This window comes from Nicotiana sylvestris, chromosome 2, assembly GCF_000393655.2.
Source record: "Nicotiana sylvestris chromosome 2, ASM39365v2, whole genome shotgun sequence".
In the NCBI taxonomy this organism is placed as follows: domain Eukaryota; kingdom Viridiplantae; phylum Streptophyta; class Magnoliopsida; order Solanales; family Solanaceae; genus Nicotiana; species Nicotiana sylvestris.
The window spans coordinates 182965385-182985779 of record NC_091058.1 but is presented as its reverse complement, the minus strand read 5'-3'; the positions used below and the strand labels follow the sequence as shown (position 1 = coordinate 182985779).

General features: G+C 40.2%; 1 long non-coding RNA gene across 1 annotated transcript in view; it reads left to right on the top strand.

The window, feature by feature from the left end:
• The first annotated feature begins 407 nt into the window (after positions 1 to 407).
• Positions 408 to 20395, top strand: part of LOC138886431 (uncharacterized) — a 37809-nt gene continuing 17821 nt past the window's right edge. The window contains exons 1-3 of the long non-coding RNA XR_011405163.1: positions 408 to 738; positions 1286 to 1419; positions 12210 to 12297. This is a non-coding gene — a long non-coding RNA (uncharacterized lncRNA). The remainder of the gene's footprint in view (positions 739 to 1285; positions 1420 to 12209; positions 12298 to 20395) is intronic.

The window sequence follows — 20395 nt, the reverse complement described above, 5'->3', positions numbered from 1 at the left end:
TGGTTTGTGGTGGGGCTTTCATCTATAACAGCCCCGCTGACCAGGTTGACCTAGAAAGGTGCCTCGTTCAGGTGGTCGGATGAGTGTGAGGCGAGTTTTCAGAAGCTTAAGACAGCTTTGACTACAACGCCAATGTTGGTGTTGCCCACAGGTTCAGGGCCCTATACAGTATATTGTGACGCATCTCGTATTGGACTAGGTGCGATATTGATGCAGGGTGGCAAGGTTATTGCATATGCTTCGCGGCAGTTGAAGATTCACGAAAAGAATTATCCAGTTCATGACTTGAAACTAGCAGTCATTGTTCGCGCACTGAAGATTTGGAGACATTATCTATATGGCGTATCGTGTGAAGTGTTCACGAATCACAAGAGTTTGCAGTACTTGTTCAGAAGGATAAAATTCATTTCGGGCACTTGAATTCACCTTTGTAGATTTTTTTGTACATTAGCATTAAATTCTGATCGTAAAACGGCAAATAACCGGCGATTATCACGTACAGAATAATACCACATGACCATATATCCATTTTGAAAAATCCATACCCGAAAAGTTCTTCTCTTTTTCTATTTTCAAGTCAAAAATTAGTTCTCAATTTCACAAGAAAAAGGGATTTCAAGTTGAAAGCCATTGTCTGATATTGATTTTGGTTCTTTGGTTTACATTACATTCGTTGCCGTACACCGTATCACTCCATCCGGTGACTCCATCGTTCTTTCGCCGAATACGGCAGAACTGGTCCTTTCTTTCTTTAATTTCATTTGCAAGAAATTCAATTTTGTTTTATTTAGTTTATTTTTTGCCACTGCAATATTTTTCTAATACTTTTTCTTGCTCAGTAGCAGATTCCAACAGACTCAAACTTTTTCCTGCTTTGAATTGAGATTTTACTCAGATCTTGACACTTTCTCATCCAATTTTTTGTTCAAATCTTGACACTTTTTCATCCAATTTTTGCTCAAATCAGTTTGTTTACTAGCAATTTGAATTGGGTTTCCTTCAAAATTTTCAGCTTTCCAAGTTTTGTCTTCGTTCCTTTCTTGAAAGAAAAAGCATGCATTTTCGAACTGTCAATTATTTCTTAAAGAAACAATAGTAATTCAACCTACCTGGTTATACTTGAAAAGTTTGTTTTGTGAATTTTGAATTAATAGTCACCATATCTTTCTTCAAAAAAAAACTTTTTTTGAAACGGAATTAGGGAAGACCCGTATTCGCCATCGGAATTATTTGCCGTCGGAACGCCCTATTCTCTTGGTTCAATGGGCATTTGTGTGTTTTGCAGGTATCACTTGGTGGCTGTTTGGCGGCGGTAGGGAGGTGCATGCGCACAAGCAGTAGAGCAGCAGCTATACGCCGGGTTTCACAGTATCGGGAGTATACCAAGTCAAAAGTTCCAAGTTTTATTCGCGGGAATTGGTACCTCCCGCCTCCTGTTTCTCTGTCTCATGTGTTAGTTACTTTGTTGTCATAATATTTCGTACTAGTCTAGTCAGTCTAGTCTATGTAGTGTTTTTTCTTTTTTTAACTTTACACCATTGTAGGTATAGAGACTGTGGTTTGTAATGCCAGAGTAGGGTCATGTCCTCGGGGAGTTCGGGTAGTAGAGAGGTGGAGAGGGCAAAGGTCAAGGGTTGGGACGGGGCCCGAAGGGGGTAAAGGGAACAAGGTCTCCTGTAGGTTGAGAATTGGATCGTGGAATATAGGAACATTGACGGGTAAGTCTATAGAGCTGGCAAAGATTCTCCAGAAAAGGAGGGTCAATATAGCGTGTGTGCAGAAGACTAGGTGGGTAGGATTGAAGGCGAGGAATGTAGACGGGTATAAATTGTGGTTCTCCGGGGTCATGAAGGGCAAGAACAGAGTGGACATTTTGGTGGATAGAGAGCTCAGAGAGTCGGTGGTAGAGGTTAGGCGGTGAATGACAGATTGATGGCGATTAAGGTAGTAGTTGAAGGGAGCACTCTGAATGTCATTAGCGCTTACGCCCCACAAACGGGCTTGGACGAGGAGGTTAAAAGGCACTTCTGGGAGGCGATGGATGAGGTGGTACGAGGTATTCCACCTACGGAGAATCTATTCATAGGAGGGAATTTCAATGGTCATATTGGGTCGTCTGCTGGTGGCTATGGTGAGGTGCATGGTGGCTTCAGCTTTGGTGATAGGAACGGGGGTGGTACCTCACTGTTAGATTTTGCTAGCACTTTTGAGTTGGTAATCGTGAAGTCTATGTTTCCTAAGAGAGAGGAACATTTGGTTACTTTCCGGAGTATGGTGGCTAAGACATACATTGACTATCTCCTCTTCAGGAGGTATGATAAGGGGTTGTGCGAGGATTGCAAGGTGATCCCGAGTGAGAACCTCACAAATCAACATAGGCTCCTGGTGATGGACGTGGGTATCTTGATGAAGAGGAAGAAGAGGTTTGTATGGGGTCAGTCGAGAATCAGGTAGGGAGCTTTGTCTAAGGATAATGCACGGGAGTTGGAGGGGCGGTTGACGACTATGGGTGCCTGGAAGAGTGGTGGGGACGCTAGCGCTATGTGGACGGCAACAACGGATTGTATAAGGGAGGCAGCGAAAGAGGTGTTGGGAGTTTAGAAAGGTTACTCTAGCAGGCACCGAGGCGATTGGTGGTGGAATGACATGGTCCAAGGTAAAGTGGAAGCCAAGAAAGCGGCTTACATTAAGTTAGTAGAGAGCACAGACGAGGATCAGATGAGAGCGAACAGAGAAAGATATAAGGAGGCTAGGAAGGAGGCAAAATTAGCGGTCATAGAGGATAAGACTGCTACATTTGGTCGGCTGTATAAGGAGCTTGGGGGCAAAGGCGGGGACAAGAAGTTATTCCGATTGGCCAAAGCAAGAGAGAATAAGGCTTGCGACTTGCTCCTATAGGCATGCTTTCTATGCGGTTGTCCACTTTAGAACACCTTTATAGACATAATGAAATGTAAAAATCCTATAAACATGATGTCTGGGTACTATGTATTATATGAACATGATATCTAATTGCAGTTGGTTATTAAGACCTATAAACATGTTTGCCTAATGAGAAGTGGATATGCAAGATTCAGAAAATCCTATAGGCATATTTTTTACATGCATATGCAAAATTCAGATTTCGAATAATTATAGACATGGTATCTACATGAGAGCGCAGAAATTCCTATAGGGAGGTTATCTAATATGAGAATGTAGAAATTCTATAGACATGGTATCTATATGGAAGTGTAGAAATCAGAGATTCTTATAGACATGGTATCTATATGGAAGTGCAGAAATTCAGAAACTCCTATAGACATGGTATCTATATGGAAATATAGAAATTTAGAAACTCCTATAGGCAGGTTATCTACACCTTTTTGCATACATAGTTACCCCTCCCTTTTCACTAGCCATCCCCGAGAGTTTTATTACAAAGTTATAGCCCAGAAAAATAAAGTAAAGAAAAATACATCAGAAATTAAAATACAACCAAGGAGAGCCTGATTCAGACTTTCTGTATGAAGTATGAAGTAAACCGACTCCAAGAGATCATATTTCAAAGCCTTTCTAATCTGAATCGCCTCACTCATTTATAAGCCTAAAATCAGCAATAATAACGCATTACCAGTTGTACAATTGGCGATCTTTTGCTAAAAGCTCGCCTTTGTTTCTTCAGTATGTAATCAATTCACTTCATTGTTTCTGAAATCAATAGTCATCATGCATATAGGTCTTCATCCAACACTTAGGCAAGCCGAAGGATAACTTATAAACTGAATCAGATTTTTTATGCTACAACCAGCAGGCAGGCCTGATTTGGGCTTCTTATCTGAACTATGTAATAAATCAGTCTGCCTCGACCCTTTAAGTTTTAATCAAACCCTAAACAGTATGTGTAAGTCATGCTAACTACTTGCTTTCTCTGTTTAAAGGAGGTCTGTTTGAGCCTTTTCATTTGTTTATATGCTTTCCCATACTTGCCATATATGTTTTGTTTGTCGCCTTAGTATTTTTACCTTTTGAAACCACAAGTAAGCCCAATATCCCTCCCATTTAGGATTAGTAGTCCCAAATGCCTCAGGGACTGATAGGATTGGGGCGTGTAATAGCATGCAATCAGTAAACGAGATCATTCCGCGTTTTAATACCTTAATGGGTGGGAAGGGTAGATATGGATATGATGACCTCGCGGTAACATCACGTGTAGCCCCTCACTGAGGAGTGATTACCGGATGTTGTGTGGGGTGATCCATATTATTTACAAACCTAGGACCCTTTTTCCTTTATTTATTTGTTTCGTTGTTTATTCTCAAATTTCAAACTATTTTCTTTAAAAAGAATCAGCTTTTCTTTTAGTTCTTTTAACTTCACCTATTTTGTAACCATTACGTGAAAATCCCCTCTTGTTTGAAGTTCTTATTTGCCTACGTGTTATTTGTACCTAAAGTCACAACAATTATTTGGCCGGGAACCACACTAGTGGATCCTGAGGGGTGCCTAATACCTTCCCCTTGGGATAATTTCAAGCTCTTACTCAATCTCTGGTTGCTCAAATCAAACCCTTCTTAGTGTCCTAATGTACTTAAATCATTAGGTATCGACTCTTCAATTCAAACCCAATTCCCGAAAGGGGACGAGTTGTCTTCCCAAATGTCATAAACCCGATTTCACAAGAAAAAGGGGGCGTGACACCTCCAGAGCGAGAAATTGAGTTGTTATTGACCTACTACCAGATACGCATCCAATATCTATTCCCCCTATAGAATGGCCCCTGCATAGCTGAACGAGTTAAAGGAACAACTAAGGGGCTTGCTTGAAAAGGACTTTATCAGATCTAGTACGTCACCGTGGGGAGCACCTGTGTTGTTTGTGAGAAAGGAGGATGGTTCCTTATGAATGTGTATTAATTATAGGCAGTTGAATAAGGTGATGATCAAGAATAAGTACCCGCTCCCGAGAATTGATGATTTATTTTATCAGTTGCAAAGTGCCAAGTATTTTTCAAAGATAGACTTGAGGTCTGGTGTCACGCCCCGAACCTGGAGCCGAGACCAGCACCTCAGTGCCTCACATATCCTTGCATACCAACTTGCAACTAAGGGACTCTGAACATATGATGTCATACTTTGGCCATGGGCTACATTTCAAGATAACTGTGAATGCTGACTAAATGTTAATATAAAACTGGGCCGACAAGGCCGTCATAACTATTACAGCTGACAAACCAACCAAATATACATACAAGGCTTGCAAGCCAAACATATTGCACTAACTGACAAGATATGTCTACAAGCCTCTACTAATCGATATACTATGATTGAAACAGCTCCCCTACCTACTCATAACATATATACATATATATACATGAGGTACATAAGGCTCTAGACCCGGAAACTCCGAAAGGCATGGAGCTTACCGATCAAGCTGAACTCGGGCAACACTTATTGAAGTGGCCTGCCCATCTGTCTGTCTGACCTACACGCATGAAATGCAGTGCCCCTAGAAAAAGGACGTGAGTACGAAATAATGTACTAAGTATGTAAGGCAATATAGTGAAAGCTGAAACTGAACTGATATTATAATAACTGCAAGTAGCTGGAAGTCATAGATAATTTGAAGATATGCTTACCTGCTGATACTGACTCAACTCTCTCAATATATAAGTAAAATAGTTATCCGCCCCTATAAGGCTCGGTATATATATAACTGCTCTACCGTAGTAGACTCGCTCATAGGCACTCGGCCATACTAGGCTCGGTATCTCGACTAACTGGGCTCACTCACAGGCGCTCGGCCATAGTTGGATCACCATATAACTTACTATCTGATCAGACGTTGCCCAATAGGGGCCTGCCCATCGATTATAGCTCGATGGTAATAAAAATACTTTAATACTGTATATAAAAACTCTCTGCTTTCTTGACTGGAAGACGGAAATACTCAATGGAATATGAAGTCCAGATAAAGAAAATATTATAACTTGCGAGACTAGCAAAATATACGTAAATTCCGGGATATGAATTTTTCTTTATGCCTCGTTATCAAACTTGTGTAATTACGAGATAATGCTAAAATGAAGAAAAAGCTTAGCCTTAACATACCTAGAGTAGGGAAAACTCCGTATAATATTCTTGAAAATTGCACAGTACTCTTTTGGAACCGCATAATTTTACGTTGCGATGATTCTAACAATTTTTGTTGGAAACCTTCGTGGATTGAATTTAGAACCCCAAAAATCGGATTGAATTCTTGCTTTTGTTCTTGAATCCTTGAACGAATCAAGCTTCAATTCTTTGAATTACTTGGAACGAATCAAGTTTCTGCTTAATGAGGCATTCTTGAACTAGAAAATATGGGGTTTTAAGAGCACACTGATGACAGTACTTGGTTAAATGCTTGTTTAATGAACAAGAATGGTCTAGCCATATCAAAGGGAAGTGAAATAGAAAATTTGAATCAACTTTTACCAAGCAGAAAACCCAAAACTCCATTTTTTACATTCTTAGACGTTGGTGGAGTCCTTTTGATGTATAAATGTCTTGTATACCACAAATTAGCTTGCCACATATTTAACCAAGACTAAGAGTCATATAGTTAGTGTAGTGGCTTGCTGCCACATTTTTGGAGGGGAGGGAAAGGATTAATCTTAGCCAAATATATTCCCAATTAATTAGGTAATGTCTCGTTACCCGGTAATTAATCAATTACCCGCAAAATTGAGAATTATTCCCATTTACTTAAAATATTACTCACTTTTCACATACCTTATACACCTTACTAACATGGTCATGTAGTATCTTGTATGACACTAGTCCATAAATACCGGGTATTTTAGCTCGGGCCGTATTTTACCCAAAATGCCAAACTTCGACAAAATTCATTTTCTTCGATATTACTTACCCTCTTACCTTCACGAATTTACTCATCACTTATAATCCTTATAATCCCCAAGTAATCTTTTCCTTGGACTGATGTCAATTACCTTACGACAAATTCAACGTACAATACTGCAGGGTGCAACATCGTCGCAACTTATTACTGCAAAGCGTAACATCACCGTAATGTAATACTGCAGGGTGCAACATTGTCGTAACTTAATACTGCGAACCATGATATCACCGTAATATAATATTGCAAGGCATAACATCATCGTAATATATTACTACAGGACGCAACATCATCGTAATATATTACTGTAAAGGGTAACATCATCGTAATATATTACTGCAGAGCATAATATCATCATAATACTGCAAGGCGTAATATTCGGGTACCATCAAGTAAGAGTTAAGGATGAAGATATTCCGAAGACAGCATTCAGGACTAGATATGGGCACTTTTAGTTTCGTGTTATGTCGTTTGGTTTAACGAATGCCTCAGTAGTATTCATGGATTTAGTGAACCGTGTTTTCAAGCCCTTTTTAAGATCTGTTCGTAATCGTATTTATCGGTGATATATATTGGTATATTCTCGTTCAAAGGCTGAGCATGCAGATCACTTGCGTATTGTACCCAGAGTTCTACAAAAAGGGAAGTTGTATGCAAAATTCTCTAAATGTGAATTCTGGTTGAACTCTGTAACTTTCCTTAGGCATATTATTTTGGGTGAAGGCATCCGGGTGAATACACAAAAGAGTGAGACATTGAAGGCTTGGCCTAGACCCATAACACCGACGGAGGTTCGTAGCTTCTCCGTTTGGCAGGTTATTACAGGAAACTTGTAACAAAATTTTCTTCTCTTCTAAGCACCTTCGACCAAAATAGTATGTGGTGTCTCGCTTAATGTTCCGGAATAACATAAGGAAATATGATGCAAGTAAGTTGAAGAAAGGTTGCGAATAAGTATAAATAGATATGTGTAGGTCGCAAAGCTAAAGTATGGTAGAGCGACAAGGTTTTAGAAAGACAGGAGGAAGGATAAGAAAAGATGAGTGAAAAAGGTAACAACAATGGATAAGTCCTTGGGAATAAGTTCATAATAAAGCTGATGATTTCTCTAAGTTACAGAAGGCTCAGTATAGCCTGAAAGAACTCAAAGGAGTCTAAAACTAGTAATGTTAGAATAGATGAAATGCTGCCCTACTAGTGGGATAAGGGCGTAATTGTGATGGATAAAGGATAAAGTTTGGGCCTACAAAGAGGAAAAATTCCTGAATTGTAAAAGATTAGGATACCCATGTAAGTTAACTCAGAAGGGAACTAAGTTTCAATGAACCAATCCTTGCAAATGAAGTTTTTGGGCATTGAAGGATGGATTAACTTCAACACCGGTTATACCGCTTTCGGGCATTGTAGCTTATGCTTCCAAATAACTAAAAAAAAGCACGAGAAGATCTACCCGACCCACGATTAAGAGTTAGCCCTGGTGATTCATGCACTAAAGATGTGGAGGCACTACTTGTATGGTATTCATGTTGATACCTATGCGGATCATAAGAGCCTTCAGTATATCTTCAAGAAAAAAAAAAGAATTGAATTCACGTCAAAAAGACGGTTGGAGCTACTTAAAGATTATGACTTTGATATTTCATGCCATCCGGGGAAAGCGAACGTAGTAGCCGACGCCCTCAGCCATAGATCTATGGGTAGCCTGTCACATTGATAGCCAGAAAGAAAAAAGGAGAATAGCCCATGAGGTTCACCAGCTAGCTAGTCTTGGAGTTCGGTTACTAGACTCAGGTCATATTGGAATTTCTATTCAGGATACGACAATATCCTCATTAGTAACAAGTAAAGGAACTCCAGTACGAGGATCTTGTATTAGTTCATTATAGGGATACACCCCTCAAAAGAAGAAGACACCATTTGAAATTATAGAAGATGGGGTCCTCAGATATCGAGGACGATTATGTATCCCTAATATTGTAAGGCTGCGTCGGTAGGTATGGGAGAAACTCACCATCCTGGAGAAACTCACTATCCATCAAAAAGCAACAAAGATGTATCATGATATCAAGGAGGTATATTGGTGGGATGGAATGAAAAAGAATATAGCGGAGTTTGTTACCCAGTGCCCTAACTGTCAGCAGGTTAAGATTGAACATCAAAAACCCGGTGGATTATTGCAGGCTATGGATATTCCGACTTGGAAATGGGAAATAATCAATATGGATTTCATCGTAGGCTTACCTTGTACCCAGCTTAGGTTCGATTTGATATGGGTGATTGTTTATAGGCTTACAAAGTCAGCCCATTTTCTACCCGTTAGAACTACATGTTCCTCAAAGGATTATGCGAGGCTTTATATCAGAGAAATAGTACGACTGCATGGTGTCCCTGTATCTATTATCTCGGATAGGGGAGCTCAATTTACATCTAACTTCTGGAGGTCCTTCCAAAAAAGATTGGGGACTCAAGTAAGTCTTAATACAACATTTCATCCCTAGATAGATGGACAAGCTGAGCATACTATTCAAACATTGGAGGATATGTTACGAGCTTGTATAATAGACTTCAAAGATAGTTGGGATGATCATCTGCCGCTTACTGAGTTCGCATATAATAATAACTACCATTCTAGCATTCAGATGGCTCCATATGAAGCTCTTTACGGACGAAAGTGTAGGTCGTCTATAGGGTGGTTTGATGTTGGAGAATCTGGATTACATTGGCCAGACCTGGTTTGGCGAGCCATAGAAATAGTAAAATTGATTCGGGATTGACTATTGACAGCTCAGAGTCGTCAGAAGTCATATTGTGATGTGCAGCGACGAGACTTAGAGTTTGAGGTTGATGACTGGGTATTCTTAAAGGTTTTACCTATGAAGGGTGTGATGAGGTTTGGCAAGAAAGGCAAACTTAGCCCACGGTATATTGGGTCTTATAGGATCATTTGGAGAATGGGCCAAGTAGCCTATGAGTTAGAATTGCCCTCGGAATTGGAGTCTGTCCATCCAGTTTCTTTCATGTATCTATGTTACGAAAGTGCATTGGCGATCCTACCCGAGTGGTGCCCATGAATGACGTACAGATTACAGAAGACTTATCATATGAGGAAGTTTCGGTTGCCATTCTAGACTGACAAATCCGCAAGTTACGGAATAAGAAGATAGCCTCCGTGAAAGTGCTTTGGAGGAACAACAATGTGGAAGAAATGGTTTGGGGGGCCGAAGAAGACATGAAGTCTAGATATCCCTACCTATTTCCTCCTCCAAAGAAGGGTCCGACTGAGACGTCATAACCTCAAGCTGCGTGTATAAATTCTTGTGTTGGTTATTGTCGTTGGTCATGTGAGGCCATTGTCGTTATTCATAATTATGGTCTTATATGTCGTTGGGTCATTAAGCTTCTACGGGGAGAGTTGGTAGGGGTGTTGTTACAGAGGCGAACCTGCCAAAGTTATATGGATCACGGGGAGTTGAACATTCGATGACGAATGTTTCTAAGGGGGAAGGATGCTACATCTCGCGTTTTCGTACGTTAAAATTTAATTTTCAGTTAACCGACATGGACTCGGGGATGAGATTATCTTGAGGTTAATGTATTTATGCTATTTGTAACAAGCGATAAATAAGTGTCATGAAGGATAAAGGGTACATGAATTAAAGAAAACGAGTTTAGTTGAAAGTGGCCAATTTGGAGTAAAATACGGGTCGAGCGATAATACCCGATAATCATGAACTAGTACCATGCAAGGTACCAAACGACCACGTAGTATAATATATAAAGTATATATGAAGTATACTAAAAATAAATAGAATTTTAAGTAATTTGGGGTAATTTTTAAATTATGCAGGTAATTAGTTAATTATCGTGTAACGGGGCATTACTCAGTTAACTAATAAGTGGGTAAAGATTACTAATCTTCACCCAGTCTCCACGTGGCACAAGGCCACCAATTTAAAAGGTGACTCATAACTATTGTAAATAGGTGTCTTACACCTAAGGAATAAGAAAAGTTTAATAGATACTACTACATCTTTTCATTATTGCCTCCTTTTGGTCTCTTTTTATTTTCTCATTGCTTTTCCTCTTATGGAATAGTTTAGGTTTCATTCAACGTGTTCAAATTTCTCGCAAGTGTAAGTCATTTTAATAAATATTTTTTTAGGAGTCAAATCAGATTTTTTTTAACCTCCCATGCCCCAAGTTTACTTTTTCTTATCTAAGAGTGTTATTTATTAGTTAATAAAATTAAATGAAAGTTATGAGAAATCAAGATTATTATCTCCGCAAAGATAGAAAAATCATATGCTATCCATGGAGTTACCTGTGTACGTAATAGGTGTCAGACCCAACATCACAATTGTTTAAGAAGACAACTTTTCTAGAACTATGGAAGTATTTTTTTTACTGCACTTTTCAATCTCTATTCTGGTTTTTGGTATAATCTATCCTTGTAGGAATCTGATAATCCACAAATGTGATATTATCACAATTTAGTACCAAATTCATTCAAAGGTTAGAACTAGAAACGTTTTCCTTCAAAATCAAATGAATTCAATGTTATTCGTTCCAAAATTTTGTGAACCAGAAAATATTTTCTTCCATGAATTTCTAAGGAGCAAAGGCAAATTTCGTTCAATCAACAAAAGTTTTCCAATGGAGTATTATACGGAGTTTTTCCTATTCCAGGTATGTTAAGGCCCTCCCTTCTTTCTTTTGACATGGTCCAAATTATATAGAAGAAACGAGCAAACACACAGTTTTCATAAATTACTCTATTCATAGAAATAGTAGGGGTGTCTATATTCTTGATTCCCCATGAGAATTATTATTATCTTCTGTTCATGGGTCTCAGAAATATACGCAGTTGGAAAAGTTTATCCGGAAGGGATATTGAGATTATTACGTATTTTTTTATGCATTTCATATATGTGCATTGACCCATGATCAGATGGCGTTATATACACGTATATATGTAAATATATGTATATGAGATATATGAAAAGGTTATAGCATTATATATGTATCACCACCTGATCAGCTAGTATATATTGATGATGTTGCCCACAGAGGCCGAGACAATATGATGGGATGCCCTCAGTGGCTTGATGATATTATGTACACCTATACCTATGCATGGCATGACATTTATACGCACGTGCATGACATTATAAATGTTTCAGAATTATAAATTTATTCAGATTTAAAGACGTGTTTCTATATTCCATGTTTCATCTATGTCTTTTACGTACTAATTTTCATGCCTTACATACTCAGTACATTTTCGTACTGACGCCCTATTTCACCGGGCATGCGTTTCATGCCCGCATGTGCAGGTAGGCAAGCTGACGGTCCCCCTTCTTAGGATCCCTGATCAGCGAGAGTTGGCATGCTCCACTTGATTCGGAGCTGCTTTGGATTTTGGTACGATACGTTTGTATATATATATATATATATATATATATATATATATATATATATATATATGGGTATGACGTGGCTCAGTCCCGTCTTTGTACAGTTATGTTTCTATTAGAGGTCTGTAGATAATATGTCTAGTTGGGTAGTATGTGGCCTTGACGACTTCCAGTTTTGAGATATATAGTTGTCTATAGCAGCCTTGTCGGCTCGCCCTACGTATATTGTATGTATATGTATATATGCCTTTTTTGGACAGATTTCCTCCTTATACATCTCGTAACTCAACAGATCTTATACAGATTCATATCCTAGACGCATGCTTAGGGGTGCTTGACAGGTAGGACTCAGTCACCCGTCGCGGCCCATCGGTTTGGGTTGTGACAATAAAACTGCCACAGGAATGAAATGCGCTGACTTAGTGAGCCTGTCCACAATAACCCATACTGCATCAAACTTCCTCTGAGTCCGTGGGAGTCCAACAACGAAATCCATAGTGATACGCTCCCACTTCCACTCAGGAATCTCAATCTTCTAAAGCAAACTACCAGGTCTCTAATGCTCGTACTTTACCTACTAACAATTCAAACATCGAGTTACATATGCAACAATATCCTTCTTCATCCTCGTCCACCAATAATGCTGCCACAAGTCCTGATATATATTGGCGGTGCCCGGATGAATAGAGTACCGGGAACTATGGGCCTCCTCTAGAATCAACTCATTAAGTTCATCCACATTGGGCACACAAATACGACCATGCATCTTCAAAAATCCATCATCTCTAACTGTAACTTGCTTGGCATCTCCATGCCGCATTGTGTACCTAAGGACAAGCAAATGAGGGTCATCATACTGCCGATCTCTGATACACTCAAGTAATGAATACCAAGCGATTATACAAGCTAGAGCACGGTTGGGCTCCGAAACATCCAACCTCATGAACGGATTGGCCAAAGCCTAAACATCCAAAGCAAGGGGTCTCTCACCGACTGGAATATACGCAAGGCTACCCATACTAGCCGACTTCCTACTCAAAGTATCGGCCTCCACATTGACCTTCCCGGGATGATACAAGATGGTGATATCATAGTCTTTCAATAGCTCCAACCACCTCATCTGCCTCAAATTTAGCTCCTTCTTCTTGAACAACAACAACAACCAAGTAAAATCCCACTCAGTGGGGTCTGGGGAGGATAAAGTGTACGCAGACCTTACCCCTACCCCGGAGGAGGTAGAGAGGCTGTTTCGGCCAAAACATCGGCTCTAAAATAATAGATCTGTGACAACAAAACCCGAAAAAATAATATCAGCAACGTGAGAGATATCAAATAGATGGAAAAGTAGTACCACAAATATTATACAAAAGTCTGAAACACAACATAAATCGACTGCCTGACTACCCCTTAACCTACAACCCTAATGCTCGACTACCCCTTAACCTACAACCCTAATGCTCGACCTCCACACCTTCCTATCTAGAGCCATGTCCTCGAAAATTTAGAGCCGCACCATGTCCTGTCTGATCATCTCAACCTAATACTTCTTAGGTCGCCCTCTACCTCTTCTCATACCTGCCAAAGCCAACCGCTCACACCTCCTAACCGGGGCATATAGGCTTCTCCTCTGCATGTGTCCGAACCATCTAAGTCGTGCTTCCCACATCTTGTCATCTACCGAAGCCACACCTACCTTCTCCCGAATATCTTCATTCCTAATTTTATCCAGCCTAGTGTGCCCACATATCCACCTCAACAATCCTCATTTCTACAACTTTCATCTTCTGGTTATGTGACTTCTTGACTGGCCAACACTCATCCCCAACGCCGCCTCGTGTCTCATCAATCAAAACTATATCATCAATGAACAACATACACCATGGCACCTCTCATTGGATATGGTGTGTCAGTGCATTCATCACCGGAGCAAATAAGAACGGGCTGAGTGCAGATCCTTGGTGTAACCCCATAACCACCGGAAAAGGCTCTGAGTCACCTCCCACAGTCCTAACCTGAGTCATAGCTCCATCATACATATCCTTTATCGCCCTAATGTAAGCTATCGGCACACCTTTCACCTCCAAACATCTCCAAAGGACGTTCATGGGAACCTTGTCATACGCCTTCTCTAGGTCAATAAACACCATATGCAAATCTTTCTTCTTATCCCTGTATTGTTCCAGCAACCTCCTGATAAGGTGGATAGCTTTTGTAGTAGAACGACCCGGCATGAACCCAAACTGGTTTTCTGATATAGACACCTCCCTCCTTATCCTCCCTTCCACCACCCTCTCCCAAACTTTTATGGTATGACTTTGTAGCTTGATACCCCTATAGGTGTTACAATTTTGTATATCACATTTATTCTTGTACACTGGAACCATTGTACTCCACCGCCACTCATTAGGCATCCTCTTCATCCTGAAGATAACATTAAACAACCTAGTCAGCCACACCAAGCTTGCTCTACCCTCATATCTCTAAAAATCTACTAGAATCTCGTCTGGTCCGGTCGCTTTGCCCCGACTCATCTTACCTATCGCACCCACGACCTCCCCAACCTTAATGCACCTACAATACCTAAAGTTGAGATGGCTTTTTCTATCCCCCTCTTCATTCAGAAGTTTATGAAAGTACGACTACCATCTTTGCCTAATCTAGGCCTCTTCCATCAATACTCGACCGTCCTCGTCTTTAATGCACCTCACTTTGAAAACCATTTTAGAGGGAAATTCATCATATATAATGAGCATACGAACATGTTAAGCATGAAAAAGACTGTGGTGTCATTGTAAAATCAGTAGAAGATCCAGTGCAGAAGAGCTTAGCAAGAGCTGGAATCATATGAAGAACAAATATTTTGAAACTCATTTCAGAGATTCAAAATAGGTTCAGAGGTCTTAGAAAGAATTGAAACCTCTACTATGTTCCTCTCAGCAACTGAAACTCGTGAGAAACATGATAGAAAAGTAACATACAGAGCATAGCGGAAGAATTCAAAGAAAATAGAGTAGAAGAAACTAACACGAAACGTAATGGAAAAGACTGATAAGATCAGTAGTAGAAACATGCTGAGAAGTTTTTAGAAGAAACTTAAACAAAACTTAGTAGAAGGAAAATAGTAAAACACTTAAGAACACAGTAGAAAATATCGTAGGAGAAACATATCAGAACATGGTAGAAGAAAGTACCAGAACACAACAGAAAAGCATACGAGAACATATTATAGGAAAACACAGTAGGAGATGCGTACAAGAACAGAAAACACAGTAGAAGAAGCATACAAAAATGTGGTAGAAGAAGAAAAAATATAAGAACATAGTATAGGCAGATGCACACAAAAGAAAAAAGAAAGAAAGTTAGAGAAACACTTAAACATTTTTCCAGAAAACCCTAGATCAGAAAAGAAATGGTTTTGAAAGTAATTTTGAAAGAAAGGCCAGAGAAATCGTTTGAAAACCTAGGGAAAGCATAGATATACAACAGATATAAAAGAATCAAAGAAAACCTCAAAGGGTTAGGGTTTCAGAGGAACCCAGTAGTGAGAAAGGCTTTGAAGAGTCACCGATCTAAGTCGGAGAGGTCAAAATCAGGCTCGAACAACCATGGTACGCCAGAATAAGGCCGGAGATGGCCGTGGAACCTCGAATAGACAGAGGTCTGGGTACAATCCTTCAAGGCCAGGCCTTGAATCTTCAGAAATCAGGCACGTGGGAGTCATAGGAGGCCGGTGTAGGACTCTCATAGCTTTGGAAGCCATAGATTCCGGTGGCTTTCAGGGCAGAGATGGTATGAGGCGGCTAGGGTTTGAGAAGGTTCGAGAGTGTTTGAGAGAGTGGAGGGTTCATAGGCGGCTGGTAGGTGAGAAATGAGAAGGTTAGGGTGGTCGTTTGGGTTAAAAAAGGTAAGAGTGAATAGGGGCCGTTGATCTCAGAGATCAACGGCCAGGATGAGAGGGGTCTGGTTCGGGTAGGATTTAATTGGGGTCAGGGGGGTTTAAATTAAAATTGGGTTGGGAAATTGAGATTGGGAATTGGGTTCAATTGGGGTTGATTTAAGGCTATAATCGAAATAGTTGGGGCTAGTATTTAAATAGCCACTTTTTTCCTTATTTATTTTTAAAATAGTAAAATAATTTCTGGAAACAAAATTTAAAGTACTAAATCAATTAATAATATGTAAATATTAAATTAAAATACTGGAATCAATTTTGTAATTATAAACGCAATTAAATCTAAAATAGGCTAATATTACAATTATATGCAATTTAGCTTTAAAATACTAAATAAATTTGTAAAAAATGTGCAAAAATTACCTTAGCTATATTTTGGTATAAACAAGAGAATCTAATAAATGAATTACCAAAATACCAATTTTGGAACACTTATTGTTTTTTTTATATATAATAGGGCAATAAAATTGATTTAAAAATCTTAAAAAAAATTGAGAAAAATAATAGGACCTTGGGATATGCTTATATATGCATATATATATTGTTTTAAAAGGTATTTTACATATGAAAATATATAGGGAAAAATTGGATATCGACAACTGCCCCTCTTTACCCGGGAAGGATGAAAGAGTTGTCAGGTAAAGATATGATGATCAATTTTGATCGAATGAAATGGTTTGATGACCGTGCTCTGGTTCCTGAGCTGCCTACATATCCCTGGTCTTACAGGAATCAGGTCATATGTAGTTCAGGATCCATCGGCGAGGTATGCCGATGGAGGTTTTTCAAGAACAGACGCAATGGGATGAGCGATTAAGGTCTAATAGGGCTTGGGGGAATTGGAGCGGGATTGCTCCTACTGAGGCAGCCGTTGCTCGCTTGTTTGCCTGCAAATAAACAATGTATTGTGCGGAAATTTAAACATGACGCAAATTTCCGTCGGACCATGAATGTTGTCTTTGGACGGTGAGGATGATGTCCTTAGACCATGATGTCCTAGGCCATGAAGTGTATATAAAGGATTCGCAGGCCATGACATGTTGCTCTCGGGCTATGAGAATGATTCCTCTGAACCATGATGCCTTTGAATAATGATATGCAAAAGATTAAAAGGAATCCTCAGGCCATGACATGGTGTGCTCGGGCTATGAAGATGGTGCCTCCGAACGATGACGCCTTTGGACAATTTGGCGATCTTTCAGCCCATGAGAATGTAGTATAAGGCGATCTTTCAGCCCATGCAGATGCAGTATGTGGCGATCTTTCAGCCATGCAAGATGTAGATGAAGTGAGGATATTTCAACCATGAAAGACGTAGATGAAGTGGCGATCTTTCAGCCGATGCAAGATGTACATGAAGTGGCGATCTTTCAGCCATGCAGACTGTAAATAAAGTGGAGATCTTTCAGCCATGCAAATGGAGGTAGAGCTTAACCTTGGAAGGCAGAATGGTAGCCTTATACAATGCAGTGAATGCAGATGGTAATAGAGTTTTCTTAGCTGATAGCAAATTGCGATATCGTGACTCTTGGGGATACTGTGTCTGCTAGGGACACTGCGTGCAGATAGCAGCTATGAGTAAGTGCAACGGTCCTGAGAGTAGTATTTCTGAGCATTGCGAGTTTCGTGAGTGTATAGTATATTTGATGACTTTTTGACTCAAGTGCCTGCATCCAAAGAAAAATTGTGTGTTTTGTAAAGGGGAAAGGTTAGTTCGTGTCCCCTGCTGGCTTTGCTTGACCTGCTCGATTTTGATCTAGTGATACTGCCTGTATCATTGGGGTAGCGTTGCTAAACAGAGCGATTTCAGAAACAAACATGCATGATTTTAGTAAAGAAAATGTAACATAAATACATAATTAAGATTAGTTTTCTTTAGATGAACCGACGACTGCGACGTGGTTCAAGACATTGCAACTTTTCTTGCTCCAGAATTTTGAGGGCCCTCCTCAAAATTCTACCCCAGTTTATTGGGCTGCTGCTTCTGACGGCTGTTAATGATAAATGGCTGGAATCGACTTCGGAATTTTGAGGGTCCTCCTCAAAATTCTACCAGAGTTTCCAATAGCGGGGGGAAATGAAAATTTTATTGAATTGTGACCGAACTCATAGGGCTGCCTACGTATCCCCTCTTAAACGGGAATCAGGTCAGGCGTAGTTCAAATTACATCATAAAAGAAAGCATAAAGGTTACACATAGTTTCGCTTGACTGCGTCTGATTTGATCGGCTTTGGCCAAACTTCTTCGTCCATTTCTACAAGTATGAGGGCTCCTCCTGTTAGAACCCGGTGAACCATGTACGGACCCTGCTAGGTTGGACATGCGGGAAAATCTTCTTTAATACCAGCTGCCCTAGTGTGAATTGTCTTGGCTTGACTCTTTTGTTGAAAGCTCTGGATATTCTGTTCTGATAAAGCTAACCATGGCAAACTGCATTCATTATCTTTCCGTCTATAAGAGCTAGTTGTTCGCAACGACTCTTCACCCATTCTGCATCGTCGAGCTCAGCTTCCTGTATGATTCATATGGAGGGAATTTCTACTTCGGCGGGAATGACTACTTTCGTACCATAAACCAACATGTAGGGGGGTTGCCCCAGTTGATGTGCGGACTGTGGTGCGGTACCCCAATAAAGAAAATGATACCTTCTTGTGCCACTTCTTATGCTTCTCTATCATTTTCCTTAGTATCTTCTTGATATTGTTGTTGGCGGCCTCTACGGCTCCGTTCATCTGAGGTCTGTAGGCTGTAGAATTCTTGTGTTTGATATTGAAGGTTTCACACATGGATTTCATCAAATCACTGTTGAGGTTGGAGCTATTATCAGTAATGATTGACTCTGGAATTCCGAATCAACACACGATATGGTCACGGACAAAAGCTGCCACGACTTTCTTAGTCACTGCCCTGTAAGATGCTGCTTCAACCCATTTAGTGAAATAATCAATTGCTACTAGGATAAACCTGTGCCCATTTGATGCGGCGGGTTCGATTGGTCCAATAACATCCATTCCTTATGCGGTGAACGGCCACGGCAAGCTTGTCGCATTAAGCTCATTTGGAGGCACTTTTATCCTGTCTGCATGTATCTGGCAGCGGTGACACTTTCGGACGTATTGGATACAGTCCATCTCCATAGTCATCCAGAAGTAACCAGTCCGGAGTATCTTCTTCGCTAAAACAAAGCCATTCATATATGGACCGCAGGTCCCAGCGTGGATTTCTTCTAGCAGTTTAGATGCTTCTTTTGCGTCGACACATCTTAGAAATCCTAAATCAGGAGTCATCCTATACAGGATTCCTCCGCTATGAAAGAAATTGTTGGACAACCTCCGAAGTGCGCGTTTCTGAGTAGGATTTGCAAGTTCTGGGTATTCTCCTTTCGTCAAATATTCCTTGATATCATGAAACCAAGGCTTTTCGTCTGCTTCTTCCTCAACATGAGCACAATAAGATGGCTGATCATGGATCTTCACCGGAATGGGATCAATAAAGTTCTTATCTGGATGTTGTATCATGGATGATAGGGTAGCCAATGCATCAACAAACTTATTCTGGACTCTGGGAACATGTTGGAACTCTGTCTTTGTGAACCTCTTTCTCAACTCCTATACGTGATACAGATAAGGGAGTATTTTGGAATTCTTAGTCGCCCATTCTTCTCGGACCTGATGTATAAGCAAGTCCGAATCTCCAATTACTAGCAACTCTTGAATGTTCATGTCAATGGCCATCTTGAGCCCTAAGATGCAGGCTTCATACTCGGCCATATTTTTGGTGCAGGGGAACCTGAGTTTGGCAGACACTGGATAATGCTGACCGATTTCTGATACTAGGACCGCTCCTATGCCAACTCCTTTGAAATTTATTGCTCCATCGAAAAACATTCTCCAACTGTCATAAGATTCTGCAATGTCTTCTCCTATGAATGATACCTCTTCGTCGGGAAAATACGTTTTCAGGGGTTCGTATTCTCCGTCCACGGGATTTTCAGCGAGGTGATCTACTAGTGCCTGTCCCTTGATCGCCTTCTGAGTCACGTAGACAATGTCAAATTCACTCAACAAGATTTGCCACTTGACTAGCTTGCCAGTGGGCATGGGCTTCTGAAAGATGTACTTCAAAGGATCCATCCTTGATATGAGATATGTA